The sequence below is a fragment of the Rhipicephalus sanguineus genome, chromosome 9 (assembly GCF_013339695.2).
Source record: "Rhipicephalus sanguineus isolate Rsan-2018 chromosome 9, BIME_Rsan_1.4, whole genome shotgun sequence".
NCBI lineage: Eukaryota > Metazoa > Arthropoda > Arachnida > Ixodida > Ixodidae > Rhipicephalus > Rhipicephalus sanguineus.
In genome coordinates this window covers 148,852,307-148,877,005 of record NC_051184.2, presented here as the reverse complement: position 1 = coordinate 148,877,005, position 24,699 = coordinate 148,852,307, and positions in this window count along the sequence as shown.

Sequence of the window (24,699 nt, the reverse complement as noted above, 5' to 3'; positions counted from 1 at the left end):
GTTCAGGTAGTATGCGAGGGATTATTGGTCAGCTGCCTGCTCGTACATATATATCACGTGCTACGTACGTGACGCCAAAAAGGCAGAAAAAAGAGTGTTCCACACTCGCCGCCATGGCTGCGACTGGCGCTGACTGACACTCCTAAGTTTCAATCTACATATATACCCTGTAAAGTGGACGGGGAGATGACCGCCGCCGTAGCTCAGTGGTGGAGCATCGGACGCGTTATTCGAAGGTCGCAGGTTCGGTCCCTGCCGGCGGCAGGTTATCTTTTCGTCCACTTTACTTTCTCCACATTTATATTCTAATTACTACAAATAACACCCCCTATACTTTCCTTGGCATTGCTGCCTGTTAGTTCTCATTAATATTGTGTGTAACAAAGAAAAACGAGCCCTTAAAAGTAATCTTCTTTCCTTCATATATATATATATATATATATATATATATATATATATATATATATATATATATATATATATATTTGATATGAGGTGATTTTTATTGTCATAGAGCTTTCGTAGAAAAGCGTTTGTTTTAAATCAAGGAAGAATCTGCACAAACAGATTGTCCAGGCTGGGCCGCCCTATACCGCGACACCACAGCAGTGTTTAATGACATTTTGGAAATATTACCGTGAAGTTTAAAAAGTACATCAAAATTTAACCTGATCATCTGAGCATTGCATCAGCAAGCTTCCCAGTTTTAGTTTGGCGTTGTAGATACGATGAGTATAAAGAACCTGCTATGACTCTAGTGCCTTAAATTCTCACTTATAAAGAAAACATGTGGCTGACAAAGCAAGGTACATCGCGGAAGTGTTCAGGATAAGCCGAGTGCCAATTTCTTTACTGTTAGAGCCCTCTAATATAAAGTCTTTCTTAAGCAGAAGACCAAGTTCAGTCGATTAATACTTAAGCAAACCACATTGAGCTGGTTGTGTATAGTTATGAGATTATAAATGGCTACGAATTTATATACTAGGTGTCGTTCCTTGCCCTGCTACTTTTCCCAGCTTGGGTGAGGGTGGACGGAAAAGCCGTGAAGTGGCCCTTTATTCCTCCCCTCCGGTTCCTCCAAGTAAATAGCCTACGCAAACTATTTAAGCTCAAATGTTCCTTGAAAAAATGTGGGCATTACAACGTTAAACTACCCGGCATTGTTTCCTTCCGTAGAGGTCGTTAGCTGTTAATGATTGGTCGAAATTTTCTGGGTCATGCTCACAGCACCTGCTCGTAAAACGACGCAAGAAATGACGCGTAAGTGATAAACCGTGTAATTACCCCGTACGCATGATTGCGTAAAATAATAATAATAACGAGCTATTTTCAATACGGCTTATTGTTTGTCATTGGTTGTTCCGTATTCGTCAAAAATTTTCAATGTGCCATAAACTCGCCTCCTTGGTACGCGACGTCACAAGTCTGCGAAAACTGGTGGCGTTAAAATGAAGTGTGCACAATAAGCAGCGCATTACTGTGCTGAACAATAACTCATTTTTTTTTTCGGAATAGCCAGACAGTGTCTCCTTGAACGTATTTAAGAAGGCTGCCCGCCAATCACATTGGCAGCGGCTGCATACAGCAGCGGGCGAGATTGGTTAATATGTGTATAATAGATACTCGTGATGGTTAGCGCAAACGGAACACGGACGAAAAGAAGGAAAAACGGCCGTGCCCCGTTTGCGCTAACCATCATGAGCATTTTCCAACTCGTCCAATTCGCTACCCTCATACGTATAATAGAGCGAGATGCTGAGGTATAAAGATGTTGAGCTGTTTTTGCGCGTGTACAACTCTCTGTGAACTCATCGTTGCTGACAAAGAAGTAGAGAGAGAAATAAACATTATTAGGAACAGACACAATCCTTTCCAGGTAGGCAGCCTTCTTAGTCCAGGAAACCGTGGACGCTGATCATCTCCCTGGTGAAGTATATCAAGTACCGGGGCAAACTTGAATGCTGGGCTTCTCAATGTGCTCGAGTCCACTGCCTTGTTACATGCCACCACGATCGCTGCAGGCTACCATATGATAAGCCAAGTGAAGCAGACTAATCGGAGACTAAAAAGGGAATCTGTTTTAGCTGTCCTGGCTAGCACAACTAAAATACTGGACACTTTTGCACACTCATCAACTCACAGCAGCTTGAATATGGAAGTGGCGATGCTATTCGTTTTCAAAGAAAGGGACTGAATTTCCTGAAAAACGAGAGCGTTTGATCGGGCTAAGAAACGTTTACTGGTTCCCGCCCATATTAACGTCGCGGATTACCTAAATTTCAGGCCAGGCAGAACAAAATAAAATCATGACATATAGCTGTAATGTTATGGAGCCCCTGCTGAGCGACAGCCTCCTCTGCAATGCTCGAGCGCAAGACGAACAGGCGTGGAATAGGCAGCCCGCACCGCAGGTGGCCTACAGTGCGTGGTCAAGACACACGGACAGTCGTCACAGCAGAATCGTATGACAAATTTTATTACAAAATTACGTTATTGCTGCGGTCAAGTAAAACATTGCCTGACTCATTAGTTTCCCACTCTGCAGCCGGCTTATGGTGAGCTCCACATTTTTAAAGACGATAGTCTTTCTTGGGGAACTTAAACGCACAAATTTTGGTCTGTCTTTCTGTCTGTCTGTCTTTCTGTTTGTCGGCACGTCCCTCGATTCAGCCACTCGGCCAAAGTTGAACCACTTGCCCAAGGGCCAGCCGTCTTGAACTGGTACGGCTGTTCATACTTGTGAACGTTGTCGATCAAAAAGTAAATATCATGCATATCTGAGGTGCAACATCACTAGCTAAGTATTAGGTGGCGTGTTCCTTTAATAAAAAATGCATACATACGTAATTTTAAGGACCCTAGTTTCTTAAGCTGCGCTGAAAATGCATAAGAATGGAAGCTTGAGCGAGTTGGTATGCGTTCATCTTTGTTGAAACAGCGCTCACTAGACGACGACGAAGTAAAAGAAGGCACAGGACAGGCGCTGCCTGTCCTGTGCCTTCTTTTACTTCATCGTCGTCTAGTGAGCGCTGTTTCAACAAAGCTGAAAATGCGACTGCGCTGAAATTTGCCTTCCTCCGTGCCCTTCGCACGAGCTCATTGTTGTGTTTCGGTTTCGGTTCTGTATTGCATTGTACGAATGCCATGGGTTGGTGTTGAAAAACTTTAGTTTTGAGAAGGCCAAGGTGAAAAAAAAAATATTTAAAAAATGAAAAAGCAGCGTTGTGGGCGGCCTTCAGGCTGCCGGTTGTGGGCGCCGCTCTGGCGTTCCTGTTTTACCCAGGCGACGTGTAAATAAAAGAGTGTGTGGAGAGTACTCGTTGAGTGCGGACGTTTCTCTGCAAAGGTCTTCGCCTGCTGCTGCGCCGGGACTACCAGCACGCAGCACAGCACTCATGTTTCCCGACGTATTGCCAGATGGCGTCCATATCTCACACAGCGCCTCTTCTATCGTCTTTACACGACATTTGCAGCGAAGCACGCAGATACGCGGCCAATTTTTTGCGGACCTATGGTCCTATCTACTGAACTTCAGCATTACTATCGGCCATATGATGTCTCACGTTTATACTCGCGTCTACTCACACATACTTCAAAGCACTAGCGTTCATACGCCATCTCAACATTTATTGATCAGAGGCGTGAGTTATGGAGGGGGGCGTGGGGAGGAGGGTTTGACCACCCTCTGGCAAAATATTTCATGGGAAGTTCTTGATAAAATATGCCGTGTGGGTCATCTCTTCCGAAAAAAATCATCCTTACTGCACTGTAACCATTGATAACTCGTATTTGAAGGCATGAGATGAAAACGCGCCAAGTAGAAAACACCAGTTATATGAGATATTGATGTTAAAGAGCATTGTCACTATGGTCGAAAAAGAAAATTATATGCTCATGGGCTCATGAGTCAACTCACTGAGACTGAGATCAAGCCATGAATCTGAGTCAGAGCGAGTCCGAGCGAGCAAATCGTGGTGAGTCTGGCCCGAGTGAGTCTGGTTGAGAAAAATTTCAGTGAGTCTGAGTCCGAGTGAGTCCGGATGAGAAAAAAATTTTGGTGAGTTGAGACCGAGTGAGTCCTAAAGGCGAAATGTATTTCATGAGTGAGTCTGAGTGAGTTCCACATTTTTGCCGACCTATGCTCAGATTTGTGGCGCTGTATCTGAAATGGAACGCTCGGCACCAAATGCTGTGCACTGTCCTTGCTTCAACCACACGCTAAACTTGTCGCTGTCAAAATCATCAAGGCTATACAGTCCATTAGAAATGTTGTTGTTGTTACGAAAGAGGTGATTTCATTTTTTTACAGCATCACCGAAACGAAATATTGTTTTGAAAACCATCCTTGGTGGTCAACTGAAAGGTCTTTGTGAAACGAGATGAAATGAGAGGCACGACGGCGTTATCAGATTTCGTGATTTGCTTGGGAGCGTGGCCGAGGCTTTGGAAAGCATCTCCACTTGGACTGAAATGCACAGTTCGGCGAAAGCTAAATCACTCCTTGCCGCCATAAAAGACGGCGAATTGCCCGTTACTATTATCTGCTTGGCAGACATGATGGGCATGTTCGAAACGGGCGGCGCAAAAACAAGGGACAAAGAAAGACTACACACCACAGAGCGCCTTCTCACAACTAACTTTATTAGAAAGAACATACACTATTTAAACCTTCACCAAGTACTACGTGCTCTTGCGTTGCTCAAACAAAAAAAATCACAGCATATCCACGGAGTGAATGATGATGAGTGGGCGAAGCTGCGGAGGTTCATCGGTAAACCGTGAATCTTCCGTGAATTCTGCCCAGTACATCATCACCGACGTGAGATCGGGCGCGTTTATACTAAAGGTTCGATTAGAGTTATGACGACTTGCAGCTCACTTTAATTTTACATGTACGCTGTGAATTTTCATTGTTTAATCACGCGCAGGAGCAATCGCACACACGCACTACCTTGGAGGTCAAAATCCAGTGCCTATATATACGGGGTGGTCAGTGAACGGTTGTGCAGCGCGAGCGGTCGGTTTTTTCAATCAAGACGCTGCCGCGACGCTGCCTCGCGACGCTGCCAGCGTCGGCGCCGCTGCGCCGCGAGGCAAGATAGGGGGGGGGGGGGACCGTAGGAGAGGAGAAAGATGGGGAAGCGTAGGAGAGGAGAGGGTGATACATATCACGTACTGTCGCAGCGCATTGTCTTTAGGCAGCCTTCATGTGTGCACGCCCCCTCCGTTTTTAAGGCTGGTTATGGGAGAGGGGTATGGGAGAGGGTGAGTGGAGAGGGAAAAGGGAGAGGGGTAGAGGACATAGGGAATGGTGAGGGGAGTGGAGAGGAGGTCTGTGGAGAGGGTATGCGCATGCGCAGTAAGGGTGGTCACGCCGCACACCACCACCACCACCACCGGACAGATACTGCCGTTTACTGCCGGCTGCCGGGAGATACGCCGGACAACGGAGACGTGACAAGGTTAGACTAAAAGGAGCTACGCCCCTAATACGCCCCTAAAAGGTGACGTCAAATGCACTCGCCGAGCATGCTGTGTCCACGGGCCATGTGATCCACTGGGAAGATGCTTCCGTCATCGCCACAGAAAAGGAACTCTTTCCACGGCTTCATCTCGAATCATTGTTTATTCAAACCACTGCGCACACGCTGAACAAGAGCTGTGGTAATCTTCCGCCTGTGTATGCGCGTTGACTCAAACATGCGATTAGACAACCTTATAAGTAAGCGAACTTGCTGCACATGCTTCATTGTGAACAAGGCTCCCTTGTGGGAGCCGAAACGTCTTTTTAAGAATATATTTTTACTTTTGGTCGGCGCTGTAGTTCCTCGCCCATGTCTTTCTCCGGCCAGGCGTGTTTCCGCCAAACAGCACTCGACTTCATAAACCTACGCCAGGCGTATGGCCAATCATTCATTCAGCAAGTTCGACGTTACGTATCACTCTCTTGCAAGCTGTCGTCATTCAATAGTCACCTGAACTTCAACCTGGCTTGCAAAACTCGTGGTGTGATACCACGCTCTCTTTGCCTACAAAGACTTGCACCTACAAGGGTTGGAACGGGTGTCACCATGAAAGCGGAGCGCCAGCTATTACAGGCAAGAATTTTGGATTGCAGAGACAGAACCAGGCACTTAGAAAATGAAGCCTTTTTTGCACGACGCCGTATCAAATTCGAGTGTCCCGAAGAATTTGCACCTATACAGTTGCATGCGAATTTCAACGCCAGCATTCAAAGTCGCCGGTGCGAAGTATCGCACGAGAAGAAGTTAGAGAGATTATCCCAATTTCCATACGGATCTGGAAATTCCGGGAAGGCAACTGTGTTAAACCTTTCGTTAAAACACGTTGGCGGGCTAGTTGGTTTGCATCCATGGAGAGTGGTAAGCGCGACTAGACAGGGACGAAGAAAGAAAACAGACAAGGACACAGCGCTACTTTCAACTGATTTTATTTTCGCTCGAACCGATAAACATATACCGAGCGAGCGGAAACAACAGAAACAACAAATGGACAATCAGTGGTTATATCGCTGAACCGAACACGGGTACAGGGCAATATCACGACACAGCAAAAGCATTAACGCGACAAAGCAAGATATTGCAACTCTTTTTGTGAAAGCGAGAGGGAAGGCTGACTAACGCACATTTCTTCTAATCTATTAATCTCATAGGCCTCAACAATTTCTCTAGTCATTTTACTATGCGCCTTATACAGGATACAGGTGTTTTCAAACAAGGGCATGCAGCCACAATCTCGGCAATGAATGCCCAAATGACCTGAGATTGCTTTTGTGACGTTATAGTGATGCTCTTTCAGTCTCTGGTTAATACATCTGCCGGTCTGACCAACGTACGTCCTTTTACACGAAAGCGGAATGGCGTAGACAACGTTGCGAGTACAGGTTACAAAAAGTGTTCGATGATTTATAGGACATGCATTTACCTTGTTACTCTCTGAATTTACCTGGTGACATAACCTCTGTAGACGGTCAGGAGCGGAAAAGACTACGTCCACCCCCGACTTTTCCGCAATTCTTCTGAGATTGTGCGAAATGCAATGCATATATGGCACAACGGCAACTTTCTTAGCTCTGGCACCACGGCTGATGCCCTTTGATGAGCTTTTAAGCTTGTTGCTCAAGCCCTCTGCGACAGAGCTGAGCATACCTAATGGGTACCCAGACTCTTCTAAACGCTTGGCCTGATTCAGGAAACAGGCCTCCACCTTGTGATCACATGACTTCATAAGGAAATTATTGAAACAAGATTGCACTATTGCACGTTTTACAAGTTTTGAATGAGCGGATGAAAAAGGCAGGACTGGCTTGTTGCCTCTCGGCTCATAACTCCAGCAAACCTTCTGTGGCGAAAAGTACAGTCCTAAGTCTAAAAATCTGATGAAATTGGCCTCGGGCAGTTCATGCGTCAACACCAAAGGGGACAAAACTTCTGTGAATGAGGTTATGATTTTTGAGACCGCGAAGTCAAAACTACATGATTCATTGTTCAAAACTACTAAAAAATCATCCACGAATCTGAATACACGCACAACGTCAGGGTTAATTTTTAGGCGTTCATGAAGAACCTGGTCATGATTGGCTAGGTACAAGTCACTTAAGCAGTGAGCAATGCATGACCCAATACAGATGTCATTTCTTTGTTTAACAACAGTGCCATCCCATATCGCGTAAGTAGAGTTAATATAAAAACTAAGAAGTTCCAGAAACTGGTCGCATGTCAATCCGGAAGCGTTTTTTGCTTAGACAAGTTTGGAGCAGTACGTTTTCAAAACGCTTCCGGATTGACATGCGACCAGTTTCTGGAACTTCTTAGTTTTTATATTAACTCTACTTACGCGACATGGGATGGCACTGTTGTTAAACAAAGAAATGACATCTGTATTGGGTCATGCATTGCTCCCTGCTTAAGTGACTTGTACCTAGCCAATCATGACCAGGTTCTTCATGAACGCCTAAAAAATAACCCTGACGTTGTGCGTGTATTCAGATTCGTGGATGATTTTTTAGTAGTTTTGAACAATGAATCATGTAGTTTTGACTTCGCGGTCTCAAAAATCATAACCTCATTCACAGAAGTTTTGTCCCCTTTGGTGTTGACGCATGAACTGCCCGAGGCCAATTTCATCAGATTTTTAGACTTAGGACTGTACTTTTCGCCACAGAAGGTTTGCTGGAGTTATGAGCCGAGAGGCAACAAGCCAGTCCTGCCTTTTTCATCCGCTCATTCAAAACTTGTAAAACGTGCAATAGTGCAATCTTGTTTCAATAATTCCCTTATGTGATCACAAGGTGGAGGCCAGTTTCCTGAATCAGGCCAAGCGTTTAGAAGAGTCTGGGTACCCATTAGGTATGCTCAGCTCTGTCGCAGAGGGCTTGAGCAACAAGCTTAAAAGCTCATCAAAGGGCATCAGTCGTGGTGTCAGAGCTAAGAAAGTTGCCGTTGTGCCATATATGCATTGCATTTCGCACAATCTCAGAAGAATTGCGGGAAAGTCGGGGGTGGACGTAGTCTTTTCCGCTCCTGACCGTCTACAGAGATTATGTCACCAGGTGAATTCAGAGAGTAACAAGGTAAATGCATGTCCTAGAAATCACCGAATACTTTTTGTAACCTGTACTCGCAACGTTGTCTACGCCATTCCGCTTTCGTGTAAAAGGACGTACGTTGGTCAGACCGGCAGATGTATTAACCAGAGACTGAAAGAGCATCACTATAACGTCACAAAAGCAATCTCAGGTCATTTGGGCATTCATTGCCGAGATTGTGGCTGTATGCCCTTGTTTGAAAACACCTGTATCCTGTATAAGGCGCATAGTAAAATGACTAGAGAAATTGTTGAGGCCTATGAGATTAATAGATTAGAAGAAATGTGCGTTAGTCAGCCTTCCCTCTCACTTTCACAAAAAGAGATGCAATATCTTGCTTTGTCGCGTTAATGCTTTTGCTGTGTCGTGATATTGCCCTGTACCCGTGTTCGGTTCAGCGATATAACCACTGATTGTCCATTTGTTGTTTCTGTTGTTTCCGCTCGCTCGGTATATGTTTATCGGTTCGAGCGAAAATAAAATCAGTTGAAAGTAGCGCTGTGTCCTTGTCTGTTTTCTTTCTTCGTCCCTGCCTAGTCGCGCTTACCACTCTTCATGGAAACCTTTCGTCTTACATGCCGAACAAAAGTGAAGTCGCTGTCCTCAACCTTGGTCTGAACTTCAACGCTGGCGCTGCAAGTGACCACAGGAAGTTAGTCTGTGCTGTAGAAAATGCCGTCAGTCTAGTAGATGCTTCTCGAAGGGATGAAGCCCGCACGCGTGCCGTGACCTTGCTGTCATCACGTCTGCGGAAGAAACCCGCTCCTTTGTCCTTGAAATACTATGATGCAGTCAAGTCCTTACGCAATAACGCTACTGTTTTACTCGACACAAATGACTACGTGAACAAGATGTCTGCACTTCTGGGGGATGAGAGTACCTACACTTGCCTGAGCAAGGACCCTACAGAGAAGCTTCAGAGGGATTTGCAGAAATTGCTCGCTGATGTCTTCCGCATGGTGCCTCCCAAACACAAGCCTCTGTATCTTAGAATAACAGAGCTGAGCTAGTTGGTAAGTATTCATTCTAAAAAGACAGGGCGTGCAAACACGGACACAAGAAAGAAGTCAGGACACCACAAACGCCGACTAACAACTGAAGAGACGCACAACGGCTGAAACGAAAGAAGGCACGAAAACTTTTCTGCGCATGCCCATGCAACAGGCGAACCTATCAATCCGGCACGCGTGGCGGTCTACGTGGAAGATAACTGTTAAGGCATTTGATTTCATCTTTATGCAAGTTAATCGACGGTTGGCTCACGCATGCGCTACCACTATTCTCGATATGCCATGCTTCAATCATCAGGCGCGTTTCTTCATTTCTATGCCGGTACAACACTGCGCATTCATCAAATTTTGGCGTGCACTTACAATCTCGGCAATGTAAAGATAGATTAGAAGGTGAGCCTCCTGTTAGCGATCTCTTATGTTCCAACAATCTCTGGTTGATGCATCGGCCCGTCTGTCCTACGTAGAAGCGGCCGCAGCTGAAAGGGATCTTATACACCACACTCGTACGGCAATCAGTGAATTTGTTGGTGTGTTTTACGAAACAAATAACGGTCCGCTTCTTGTCTTTCACTCCCTCATTCTTCCTCTGCACAGCGGCACAAATCTTACCTAGCTTATTGGCAGCCGTGAAAACAACGTTAACGCCGTATCTAGTTCCTACTTTCTTTAGCCTGTGAGATACGCGATGAATGTACGGTATACCTACGACACGTTTCTTCCTATCGCTTTCTGCAACCATGCTAGGACTTAATACAATAGACTTCTTTAAACGCTCAGCGACCGTGGCTACTGCATCACGAGGATACCCTACATCTAAAAGACGCGTAACCTGTGCGTTAAAGCTATCACTCATTTTGTGCTCACACGACTTGGTGCCGCTTTTTACAACCTTCGAGTGCTTCGACGAAAAATTTAACAGCGGTTTCGACGACCGGCTGTTGTAAGGCCTTTAGTATGGATATTGAAGACCTGTATTATTCTTTGCCGCATGAGGACTTGTTAAATTGTGTTAATGAATGTATTAACGAACAAGAGCACCAGACGGTTTTCATCGAAAAATGTGGTGTTTCTACCGGGGCATTTCTAGAAATCCTTTCCATGTATTTAAAGTCGACGCTGGTAGGTTGGAAGGAAGGCGTTTATGTGCAGAAGTCAGGGATATGTATTGGTTCTAAAGTTGCTCCGGTTCTTAGTGATTTATACCTCAGCAAGATTGACAATCTTTTGGAAGGCGCCTTAGGTAATTCGGTTATTAAGGTTTTTCGTTATGTGGACGATTACTTGATTTTTTGTAGTGGTGAGGACTTTCTAAAGGTGGTAACTTCCGTGAGCGAAAAAATTGAATTAAATGGAGGAGGGCTGAGCTTTACTAAAGAGGTGCCTCAGAATAATGGAATACAATTTCTAGACATTTCCTTAACGTTCCAGAAGAACCACGTGTGCTGGCAGCATTCTCCTAGATCTTCGAAACCGCTGTTAAATTTTTCGTCGAAGCACTCGAAGGTTGTAAAAAACGGCATCGCCATGTCTTGCCTTAAGTCAGCCCTCACCAAGTCGTGTGAGCACAAAATGAGTGATAGCTTTAACGCACAGGTTACGCGTCTTTTAGATGTAGGGTATCCTCGTGATGCAGTAGCCACGGTCGCGGAACGTTTAAAGAAGTCTATTGTATTAAGTCCTAGCATGGTTGCAGAAAGCGATAGGAAGAAACGTGTCGTAGGTATACCGTACATTCATCTCGTATCTCACAGGCTAAAGAAAGTAGGAAGTAGATACGGCGTTAATGTTGTTTTCACGGCTGCCAATAAGCTAGGTAAGATTTGTGCCGCTGTGCAGAGGAAGAATGAGGGAGTGAAAGACAAGAAGCGGACCGATATTTGTTTCGTAAAACACACCAACAAATTCACTGATTGCCGTACGAGTGTGGTGTATAAGACCCCTTTCAGCTGCGGCCGCTTCTACGTAGGACAGACGGGCCGATGCATCAACCAGAGATTGTTGGAACATAAGAGATCGCTAACAGGAGGCTCACCTTCTAATCTATCTTTACATTGTCGAGATTGTAAGTGCACGCCAAAATTTGATGAATGCGCAGTGTTGTACCGGCATAGAAATGAAGAAACGCGCCTGATGATTGAAGCATGGCATATCGAGAATAGTGGTAGCGCATGCGTGAGCCAACCGTCGATTAACTTGCATAAAGACGAAATCAAATGCCTTAACAGTTATCTTCCACGTAGACCGCCACGCGTGCCGGATTGATAGGTTCGCCTGTTGCATGGGCATGCGCAGATAAGTTTTCGTGCCTTCTTTCTTTTCAGCCGTTGTGCGTCTCTTCAGTTGTTAGTCGGCGTTTGTGGTGTCCTGACTTCTTTCTTGTGTCCGTGTTTGCACGCCCTGTCTTTTTAGAACAAGCCTCTGTATTACTCACTCCTGTGCACTAATGGCTCCGCTCCTGCCTTATATGGCCTTCCGAAGATACATAAACCTGATGTGCCCTTAAGCCCCATAGTTGATTTCACACGTTCGCGCCGTTATTCAAGCTCTCTGGCTATCTGCACGGAATCCTCTCCCCTCTTGCCGGACCAACTCAGACGCATACTGGGAATTCTGCCGATTTTATTGACAAAGTGCCCGATTTGTCACTAGAAGAAGACGAGGTGCTAGTGTGGTTTGATATCAAGTCTCTTTTTACGAGCGTACCTGTCGAGCTTGCCGTTGAAGTGTGCACTTCGGCCCTTGAGTCAGACGGGACACTACCAAGCCGAACACCAATAGAGGTTGCAGACCTCGCGAGGCTTCTCCGGTTCTGCTTGCAGAACACTTACTTTACGTTCCGGAACAAGTTCTATAAACAGGTACGTGGCACTGCCATGGGTGCTTCTGTGTCTGTCACCGTCGCGAACCTCAGCATGTAAGTGGTCGAGAGTCGTGCTTTCTCCTCATTTGCCGTCCCACCGAAAATATTCTTACGGTACGTAGACGATTGATTTTGCGTTTTACAACGCGAGGCGTTGCCGGCCTTTACATCTCAGCTAAATTCAATAGAACACTGGATACAATTCACAGTGGAAGAATAATCGGATGGCTGCCTTCCTTTCCTCGACGTCCTCGTACAACGAGAAGACGGGCACTTGAAGTTCTCCGTCTACAGGAAAAGCACACACACTGGCCGCTACCTGAATTTCAGATCGCTGAATCCTTCCTGCCACAAACGCTCTGTCGTCTCGACCCACATACAACGGGCTCAACGGACTTGCTCAAGCAAAGAAGACGCACGTAGTGACGTGGAGGCCGTCCGTCGGGAGCTGGCCGCATGCGGTTACCCGTCCTCATTCATCAATTCAGTTCAACGTCAACTATCACGGCCGGTCCAACCAAGCAATCTGTCAGCAAAGAAAAGAGCGTCGGTACCGTATGCTCCGGGCTTCAGTGAGGCACTCGCCAGAATTTTGCGCTCCTACGACGTACAGGTGTCCCATATTGGTCGCGAGGACATACCGTGGCGCCGCCATGCGGAGGCATCCGTGTGACGTGCAAGGTTGGATTGCTCCGCCAGCCCTCTCTCGCTCAGCCCGCAGCCGCTTTCGCGTCTGCTTTGTTATTATTATTGTTGCACTTCACTTTGACGAAGACAGTAAAATACTGCTGCGGCTTCGTCACTGACTGTACGAAATGCTAAATAGCTGCTCGGAAAAAAAATGTTACGTTCCCCATAATGTCTTATACAGCGCCCTGACTGCCGGCGTCGTCTGCTATAGCCACCGATATGGAAACCAGGGGGCCGAGCTCGCTGCTTTTGTAAAAGGTAACGAATCGTTTTGCGTCGAATGGGCTTTAACGCGTACTTTCGGCAAAGAAACATATTTTTGCTGCAAGATATGCGTGCAACCGTGCAACTTAATTCATTGTAGGTTTGCATATAAAAACGCGCCGCGCTTGACACGACAAGGATGTCAAATTTACATTCCTGTTTAGTACAGATAACGCTATGAAGCACGACGAAAGCGGTTTCTCCGATTTGTGCCAAGCAATCCAGCATGCTTAAAGATTCACGCAGCCGCAACCTTTCTCATATGATTGTAGGCAAAAATACGAGAGCCATACGCACGCGCGTGCCTCATTCAGTGTTGTAGCTAGATAACATTTCACATAAGTTTGTCTGCGGCACGATTTTAATATCTATCTGTTGCTTCTCATTGAGCGAATTTTCTATGTCACACGGTGCATTTTCGACCGCCACCGAGCCACATCGGGATGAAAATTTTCGACGATTGACTCCGTTATCCAGCTTGCACAAAGAGGCGAATCGCCATCGAAAAATACGGTCCCGCTCGGGCTCGATTGCGATAGCAAATGCACTGTGTGCCAGCCGGACGTATTACTTGCGCACTTGAATGGCGATGCCGCAAAGTGTAACTTACCGTGGTCTAAATGACAATTTTACGTTGCAGTGAAAATACCAGCGTCCAGTATTTATAAAGCTTAATTGAAAAGCAGCGTGACCCTTCGCGGCTGCTGTTGAAGGTGAATCAGTGTTTCAAGCTGGCCACGTTTTCGCCCTGTAGCGTAAAACAACATAGAGAAGAACAAGTGACACTGGCTATGTGCTCGTTTTACAGAAATAATCTATAAGCAAGGAACCCCATGAACTGAAGTCGGGAGTCTAACGAAACTCGTGAGGTCGGGAAAGGACACGAGGACAATTAAAATGATCACGGGAGGGGGGGGGGGGGGGGGCAGACTGTAGTGGAAGTAACTTCGGTGAGACAGGTAACTTTTAGCAAAAACTGAAGCAGCACATGTATGATGTAAGAAAGTTTTCATCGAACGCGCTGGCCGAACACGCAGAAGCAAGTGGCCACTGAAATAGACTGGGACAAGATAATGGAAAGAGAAAAGAACTGGACTTCTCGGCTTTCTTGAATCTCCAGATAACGGCGCACACGCTTAATCGTCATGATGGCAACTTTCCACACATGTCCGCACGTTGCCTACGTCATATTTTAAAACATACATAACCGGACTGTTTGCGCATTCATTTTTCACTGTGAAGAAGGCTCTCGTGCGGGAGCCGGGACGTCTTGCTTTTATGTGAATATTCGTGGTCGGTATCCATTTTAACAAGGACTTTGTAGTCTCTAGGGGTCCACACACAAAAGTGAGAGCAAAACCACACTGTTCAAAAGCGAAAACGCCATGAAATCGCGTTTAGAAACACCGCATTCAACCGTCGCCGTCCGCTTCCCTTCACCAGAGCGAGGCGAGGTCACGTGATCCAACCCTGCACGTCATAGCAATTGCAGCGCCCGTGTCTCCAGTGGTGGGCTTCGCGCCCAATACCTGCGCCAGTGGCGTAACTAGGAATTTTGTTCGGGGGGGGGGGGGGGGGGGCTCACTTTGCAGCGCGACCTCCTCATTGAACTTTTCTAACGACTAAGTATATGAATAACATGCATTACCAGTGACAATTTGTATTAGATGCTGCAAATCACTTCTTGAATGCTGCGCACTGTCAAGAACGAGTAAAAAATGTGTTTTTTCATAAAATCATGTGGGCATGCCCGCAGAATCTTTCCAGAAATAACCGTTTTCAATCTTTTCAATTTTTTTATTTTGTTTGTGTAAGAGGTATGGCAAATATCACGTAAACTTTGGAACTGCATCAGTTTTAAGATGAAGAAGCGCCTGATAACAAAAAAATGAAGTCCACAAAATAACCAGGACGAAATCAAATATTTTAATGCAGATTGTTTACGCAAAACGTTCATCTTTTTGCACAAATGATGCGGCCAGGGAAAAACAAGAATGGGAAAGTACACCTTAAATACGGGCAGAACATAAGTCACCGGAAACAGTGCGTTGTATGCTTACAGAAAACATCACAAATGTACATTTAAATATGCAATCAATATACGGAACTAAGCAATGATCACTATACATAATGCCCAAAATAAGGCAAAAGACCATGCTGCACAATCACAGAAACTGATATGTCCTTGGGCCAAGCTGCTGTCTCGGACGCACCATGTGGACAGAACTATAAAGGAAGAGCGCAGAAATAACGCAAAAAACTATTTCAAAACTGTTTTAAAAGTGCGAACCACTATTGTGAACTCAATATAAAAGGAGGGTTGTCGCTTCTAGTTCAAAAAGCAATGAAGAACAAAAACGACAAATGAAAGTAACAAACAATGCCGCTAGTACGGCTTCCCAATAGCTGAATTTGTTTGGTAACGCCGCGTATGCCGACCTCTCAGTGAACAAGGTGAAGCTGTCGATTGGCTGTTAATGTCCGGCCTATGCCCGTATTCGTATGTTCATATTAGGTCACGGTGTTAACTGCTAAAAAGGTACAAAATCCTCACGGCTTTAAAAAGTGGTGAACAATATTATTGCGTCAGAATTACGGGCTCATTGACATGAACTCTGGAACAGCAGTGTCTTTTCCTTTCGTTTGCACTGATTTTTGTCCTGCTCGGTATCAATGGACAAAGTTGACCGGAAGAGGAAGCTTATTGAAGCGGTCATTGACTTCCGACACGCTGATGTCGACATTTCTGTGCGCGTAGAGAAGTGCCAGGCCAACCATGCGCTCCTCAGACATCGTGGAGCGTAAGTAGTTCTTAAGTAACCTCATGCTTGAAAACGTTCTCTCTGCACTGGCAGTGGTCTGGAAGGTGACTAGAATCTGGAGTAGCTTGTACACATTCGGACAGAACCTGCTGTCGCAATGAGAGAGAGCATCGGTTCCTGTACAGGGGCGCTGGTTTGCTGCTTTGTTCGCCCACTTTGTGCTACATAGTCGCAGTTCTCCCAAAGAAGCCCTCGTTTCGACGCCATGCGCAGAAACGGTCAGGAGATTTTCTGCTCCTTTCTCCCGATCATCTTGCATTGGTGGTATTGCGGATGGTACAATTACTGAAAAGTCCTTTATAAGTGCCCTGTGCTTTTCGAACCGTTGCTATACGTGGTCAGTGAACGGAATGAACAGGGTTCTACACTCTTAAAAAAAAGGGTGTCTGTACTGACTACCTTTGGGTGGTAATCGCCTCGCTACACATATGATGACCTTTTGGGGTGTCAAACGACTCCCTTCGTTCTTCAGACCAACGACTCCCTTCTTCACAATTTGGGGTGTCAAACGACTCCCTTCGTTCTTCAGACCAACGACTCCCTTCTTCACAAGCAGAGAGTCTACGTTACTCCCAACGCAGGAGTCTACATGACTACCTTTTATTTCCCGCTAGTACCTCTAGGTAGTCAGGGTGACCCCTTTGCCATGGTAACGCTGACCCCCACTGGAGCGTTCCTTTGACTCCGTTGTCCTTAAGGACAGTGGTGTACATGACTCCCCTGGCAAGAGTCAGTGTGACCACTTCGTGGTACTCAATGAGACACTCTGCAACAAATAATGCGTTTATTTTTCTTCTTGGTCGATATTGATGAAACTTGCTGAGTTTAGGTTTACTTATGTGGCGATTTCAAATATGCAATTATCTGGAAGAAAACGCAGTTTTTACACATAAAAATTTCATGTGTCTTGATGAGCAAGCCTTTCCAAACTTGGAGTTACAAAGTAAATCGACATATCGCTATAGTTAGGGGATAAAAACTGTATGCAATAGTTTTAAAGGAGTTTACTGCACTGTTCTGGCAAAGGAGTTTACTGCGCTGTTCTGGCATAATGTTCATGAACCCACTAGCCCACATACGAACTCGCGTTTTAAACCCATTTGAGTTAAAAGTTACGTAATATTGAACTCTCGTGAGCGAATCACCAGCTAGACATACACTTACTGGTCAATGTTCAGCATACTATGACTATTGTTAAGTGGGTTTAGGACATGCATTCTGGTTATGTTGCATACAGTTCCCATTTCATATTATTGTGATATGCTTACTTTGTAACTCGTGCAGGCCTAACATGGCACATGAAATGTTTGATATACTTAACACGACATATAATAGTAGAAAAATATTTGCATTTTCAAAATCAGCGTACAAATACACATAAACTAAACAAGTTTTATAGAGATTGATCAAGAATTTCAAAAGAACTTCAAATCAGAGCGAACACCATTAGGGTTTTTATCTGACAATCGACGAAAGTTGGTGCCGCTACCTCTTGTTACTCAACAAGGCACTTCCACCGGGTTTACTCAAACAGGAACACTGTGGTGGATGCATGACAGCCGCAACAAGTTTTTGTAGCAACTTTACAGTGCTGCATTCGATTCCTCTGGGGGAAATAAAATACTACTCGAAGTTTATATAGATGAGTCTCAGAACAATTTCCGCTCGCGTAAAACAACAAAAAATGTTGATTCTAGAAGAAAGTAAGCCATGCAACACGGAAACAGAAGAGATGCGGACAGCTCAAACGCTAGCGTTTGGTTTGTCTGTGTCTTCTCTTTCACGTCTGCATGCCTTCATCCTATAAACAAACTGAAATTTCTGCGATTCGTAAAATTATTCTTTGAATCGGTTTTAAACACTTCATGCCATTTCATACATGTTCACATTGTAATGACAACCTACTGTTTTATCAGTAAGCACCTAAACTATAGGCACAACATCCTGCGAATAATGCGTAGTCCTTAGCCACGTCACCACAATTGTTAAGCATATATATATATATATATATATATATATATATATATATATATATATATATATATATATATATATCTGTGTGTGTGTGTGTGTTTGACATTTTTGAGCGCGCAAAACAACAGGGACGAAAAACGACGCGGACACAGCGCTGACTTCCAACATATGCTTTATTTTCTACAGTGGTACATATATATATATAGACAACAAAAACCAACGCACGCAGGTGCATTGTACAGGAAGGCTTCATGTAAAACCACAAATAAGTATGCATGATAAGCAATCACACAACCTGATACCGGACTTTTTCTTCTTTAAGAGATCAAGCGGTCATTCCTGACTACCACTATCGTCTAGTCACCCTGTGGGCCTTGCTTAGAAAGTCTAGTTCTTTTTGGATAGGTCAATTGAAGGTGCACTAATGCACATGTCTCCCAAACTTGCAATCTTCGCCGCTTCAATTATCTCGCGTGTTGTTTGTGCCTGGCTCCTTCCTGTCGCAGTGCACTGCGAATACATGTGATCGCACCCACACTTCCTGCAGTGGAAAGCCACATGTCCCACACCTCCAGTTCGCACGTTATTTGCGTGCTCACGCAGCCTGTCATTGGCACACCGTCCCGTCTGCCCTATGTATTTCTTGCCACAGGACAGCAGTAACTCAAACGATGTTGTTCTCACATTTAACAAAGCTTTCTTTGTGCTTTTTTTGGCACCTGGGTTTTTCAGAACCACTGTAGGAGGCCTTGCACAGATTATAAAGCTTGTTTGGTGCTGAAAGGACGACTCTTACGTTGGCGTTGTTTCCTATCTTTTTCAGCCTATGTGAGACATCGTGAAGGTACGGTATGACGGCGCATTTCTGCTTGACAGGCTCCGTTTCTGGTGAAGCCTGCTCCTCACCCTCGCGAGCATGTTTGACAGTCTTGAGAAGACCCTCCGCCACAGATGTGACGACATACTGAGGAAACCCCGCCTTTTTCAGGCAGTCAGCTTGCGCCTGGAAACTACACGAACACTTGTGAGGACATGAGCGGCGAAGCGCATTCATTAGGGTTAATTTTGCAATACCCCTTTTAACTAGCTTGGAGTGGCCCGAAGAAAACGGCAGAAGCGGCTTATTGGCCCTAGGCTCGTACGACCAGCAGACCTGGTCTCGCTCAAAGAACATTCGTAAGTCAAGAAAACGCAAGGCGTTGTTTTGCGGCATTTCATGCGTGACTGCGAGCGGTTGCAGGAAACGCGTGAACAGATCAAGTACGTTTGAAGAATCATTGCCAAATTCGCCTGGACTTGATTCTAGAAAGACAACGTAGTCGTCTACATATCTAAACACCTTCTTTACATTTGTGCCTGTTAGCTCTGTTTCTAGTTTCTAGTAACAGGCACAAATGTAAAGAAGGTGTTTAGATATGTAGACGACTACGTTGTCTTTCTAGAATCAAGTCCAGGCGAATTTGGCAATGATTCTTCAAACGTACTTGATCTGTTCACGCGTTTCCTGCAACCGCTCGCAGTCACGCATGAAATGCCGCAAAACAACGCCTTGCGTTTTCTTGACTTACGAATGTTCTTTGAGCGAGACCAGGTCTGCTGGTCGTACGAGCCTAGGGCCAATAAGCCGCTTCTGCCGTTTTCTTCGGGCCACTCCAAGCTAGTTAAAAGGGGTATTGCAAAATTAACCCTAATGAATGCGCTTCGCCGCTCATGTCCTCACAAGTGTTCGTGTAGTTTCCAGGCGCAAGCTGACTGCCTGAAAAAGGCGGGGTTTCCTCAGTATGTCGTCACATCTGTGGCGGAGGGTCTTCTCAAGACTGTCAAACATGCTCGCGAGGGTGAGGAGCAGGCTTCACCAGAAACGGAGCCTGTCAAGCAGAAATGCGCCGTCATACCGTACCTTCACGATGTCTCACATAGGCTGAAAAAGATAGGAAACAACGCCAACGTAAGAGTCGTCCTTTCAGCACCAAACAAGCTTTACAATCTGTGCAAGGCCTCCTGCAGTGGTTCTGAAAAACCCAGGTGCCAAAAAAAGCACAAAGAAAGCTTTGTTAAATGTGAGAACAACATCGTTTATGAGTTACTGCTGTCCTGTGGCAAGAAATACATAGGGCAGACGGGACGGTGTGCCAATGACAGGCTGCGTGAGCACGCAAATAACGTGCGAACTGGAGGTGTGGGACATTTGGCTTTCCACTGCAGGAAGTGTGGGTGCGATCCCATGTATTCGCAGTGCACTGCGACAGGAAGGAGCCAGGCACAAACAACACGTGAGATAATTGAAGCGGCGAAGATTGCAAGTTTGGGAGACATGTGCATTAGTGCACCTTCAATTGACCTATCCAAAAAGAACTAGACTTTCTAAGCAAGGCCCACGGGGTGACTATAGTCGGTGACAACCTAAGAATAAATATAAGCTCCGCCCACGAGGCCGCATTGCTCATATTTTGCATGCCTCCGCGCTACAAACGAAGTAGTTCCTAAACAATGACAATATTTTTCACTTATATAAACCTTATTTTGCAATACTGCACTGATATTGAAATAAAGAAAGCAAAGCTAGATAAAATAAATTGTGAAGGCACGGAGTTCACCGTCAGCATAACAATATTTGTGTTGTTTAAATCGCACCCCCCGCCGCCTTCATCTCGGAGTCTATACGAAAAAGTAATGTATGTACATCTCAAAGGTGATGTTTCTGAGCAGTACCTAATATGGTATTAAAACAAAGAATGCTAGATTTAATATAAAACTTAAAATAAAGGAATAATTATTTTACGGTTTAACAGAACAAAACAGGGACATTTATCACGTTTAATAAGGTCGCTTGTAATTTTTTTGCGAAACTCTCGCCGCCAGTTTTCTTCACTGCCTGCTGTAACTATGGCGACTGTGACCATAGCCTCCTATAGGTGGCTATGCTTTGACTCAAAGCGAAGTATGGCGAAGTGGTCTGAGATCGCCTTTGTGAATTTCGACTCTTGTGTTGCCGTAAATACCGCATTTGCGTCTCTAGTTGCCGTGCTTGTAATCGTGTTTTGGAAGACGCCAAGGCTTCATTTGACGTCTTGCTTCATCGAAATAAAAGCATGTTGCACACATGACGTTTAACTGTGGGGGCCATTGCGTGCGTTGCCGTTCACGCCAAGGAGGTGCACGCGGCTAAATTGGCATTGACCAAAAGCTTTACGTGGAATTGTTTCTCGCTTCGACAACTTTCACTGGAACTGCCATTACCCCTTAAGCCCTTGAACGTTCAAGTTTTTAGTTAATTTATTACTTATTTATTACATAACCGCGTCACCCCAGTGGGAATTACAGCAGGGGGGCCCACTTTTTCTAGACGAGGGGCCCCTACCTTCTATATATGTGTGTATCTGTGCGAAGGCATATATATCTATACATAGATTGTGAGGAGGCTGTCATCGGTTGCCGTAAGACAAACAGGAAAAGGATACACGCTTCTCAAAAGAGTTTATTTGTCAACGTTTCGATTGGAGACCGATCTTTATCAAGGGAATGTTTACGAGGCTTCAATGCGCTTTTATAGCATCGTCCTCCGTGCAGGTAGAGCGACAAAAAAAATGAATAAGAAAAAATGTAGCAATGAAGAAATCAGGAGGCCAACAGATGACAAATATACACTCGGACATAGAAAAAGCACGTGCACCCTCGAAGAAAAAAAAAAAGGAAAACATATAGATAATCATAGGTAATCATAGGTAATCAACACAAACATAGGTAATCTCGGTGGACACAATCAGTAAGTACATTCCTTTCGTACATTGTCAAGCCCGAGCTCTCCTGCTCCCCCCTCCTCCTGTGTTCGTGAAGCATAGTGAGGGGGGTGAGGCTTCAGAAGAAGGGATAAGCGCTTAAAAAAACCGTCTATGCACTATAAGCTTCACGAGTTTAATATAAACAAATTATCACTGCGTAATACATGCCCACAATACACGCGAAATGCTAAAAAACGCACGTTAGACAAAAACAAGGATTCCAAATATGATAATGTGAAATATGATGCAACGCCATTAAAAACAAACGCTCTTTTTTTCACTGAATAATAGTTTTAGCGGCGTCACTTCACTTACGATCACGATCCATGCAATCGACGTGTCACAGCGAGCGCATCATTTCACGGTTCGTAAACAACGATTGCCTCGCACGGCGTTTCTCATTGCAAGGCGTTCGTGCATCGAGCGCGATACTTACCCGACGGGCACTTCAACCTAGCACATGATTCTGGGCTGGTGGAACTAAATTCCGTTGATACGACGCAACTGCGCCAATAGGCGCACGTCACATAATCACAAACGCATCAGATGACCACAATTATCTTCCTATAATGCACACACCACTGCATATTCTCCACACCTGGTTTGTTTACTTTCGCATTGTGTTGCGCTAACGGGTTATGTTGGTCGCTTTCTCTCACGCTTCGTCCGCACATACGTCGTTTATATAGGCGCACAGCACGGCGCATATCACAATAGATCACCAAGATTCCCATGTCGCGAGCTCCAAGCAACACACACACACGCACATGTGGCAATGCTAATGCCATGGCTTTTGCGGGCGGTAAATCGTACACAGACGCGCACATTCCGACTTCACTTTCACCTCACTGCACACGAATGAACGCGACGACAATCGCCGATGTGGTGACCCCCAGGCGATATGCTCGATGTATCCGAGCGATGGAGGGAACACACGCCGTGTTGCAACTCGATGCTGCCGAAACGACGGAACGCGCTAAAGCGTTGTAAAACACTCCGAGCTGCTGCCACTTCGGTGCACTTCCAACGCGGCATAGTCACAGGCTTCTACTGCATCGGATGACGACCGGCGAGGACGATGCTGGGTACGTGCGAATAACAGTAGGAAATAGCATCTTCTGGAAGAAACAAACACCGCAGGAAATTCGAAATGACGGATCTCGTTGTCGGTGCAGCGGTACCTCTGGTACCTCGCCTCTCGTCGCGAACGGCGCCATGTTGCATTTTTGATTGGTTCGTCTTAACCGTTACGTCAATGTAAAGATCGGCCGTAGTTGGACGCGCATAATACAAATGGACAGCGGTATAGTTTACTTTTTATTCTTAGCTTGTCACCGACTATAGACGATAGTGGTAGTCAGGAATGACCGCTTGATCTCTTAAAGAAGAAAAAAATCCGGTATCAGGTTGTTTGATTGCTTATCATGCATACTTATTTGTGGTTTTACATGAAGCCTTCCTGTACAATGCGCCTGCGTGCGTTGCTTTTTGTTGTCTATATATATATGTACCACTGTAGAAAATAAAGCATATGTTGGAAGTCAGCGCTGTGTCTGCGTCGTTTTTCGTCCCTGTTCTTTGGCGCGCTCAAAAAGTCAAACATGAATTACCAACTTGCCGATGCCTACGCTCTCTCAATATATATATATATATGTGTGTGTGTGTGTGTGTGTGTGTGTGTGTGTGTGTGTGTGTGTGTGTGTGTCATTCCATGCCAAGTGTCCCAGACGTGGCGCTCGCACATCACAGATTTTGCTGATAAAATTTGTGCCTTTTTCCTGTGCCACATGGAGTATTGTGGCAAAACACTTTCGGTCGAAAAAAATTTTGACAATCATGGCACCCCCTCGAAATTCGCTTCTATTTATTAAACTGTACCTAATAGAAAAATATGTATAAAATCTATTTTTGTGTGTTGAGCTACGAAACCGCACTTGCGCTATCACAGAGGTTCTGTTTAGTTGTCCCATTCATTATTTCCGATTTTTTTTTGTGTTTCACTACCAGCTACGTAGCTTCAAAAACTACAAAAATCTTCAATGTTCGTGAATTTTTCTTGAGCTATTTGCAACTCACCCTAACCAATATTAATCATAGCCTGATTTCCAGGAAAGTGTATTTTAGTACAGAAATGTTTAGGGGTAAAATAGACTTCAAATCTTTCCGAAAAAATTGTGATATTTGAGAAAATGTACGATTTGTCACATGTTTGACCGTATTTTTCATACTGATGCGGTCAAAGTAAAAATCCTCGTCATGTGGCGTTTGATAGAAGACTTCATCGTTAAGTAACGAAGAAAGTCTAATCAAATCATTTTTTTTGTTTTAAGGAAGAAAATAATTTTTGAATTTGGCCCTCCGATCGCGCAGTGCATTTAATTTTGCTGCCACTTCGCCGCAAAGCACGTGGTCGCCCTTACAGCTGACACTCGTCACAGGCAGCGGCCAGATGCGAGATGTATGTCAGCGGCTCGTGAGTGGTCGAAAGTCTTGTCGCGCTGTCAGGGCGACGAGTAATGAATTTGCGTTACAATGAGCATTTGCTAGGCGGGCCCAATGGGAAATATGGACGCCCGAGAGCAGCATGTGGAGTTGTTGGCACAATGTCCTAGAGGGACGTCTGCACAACTAGCATGCACATACTAAAAGAAATAATGCACACTGTACACACTTCTTTCTCAGGGTA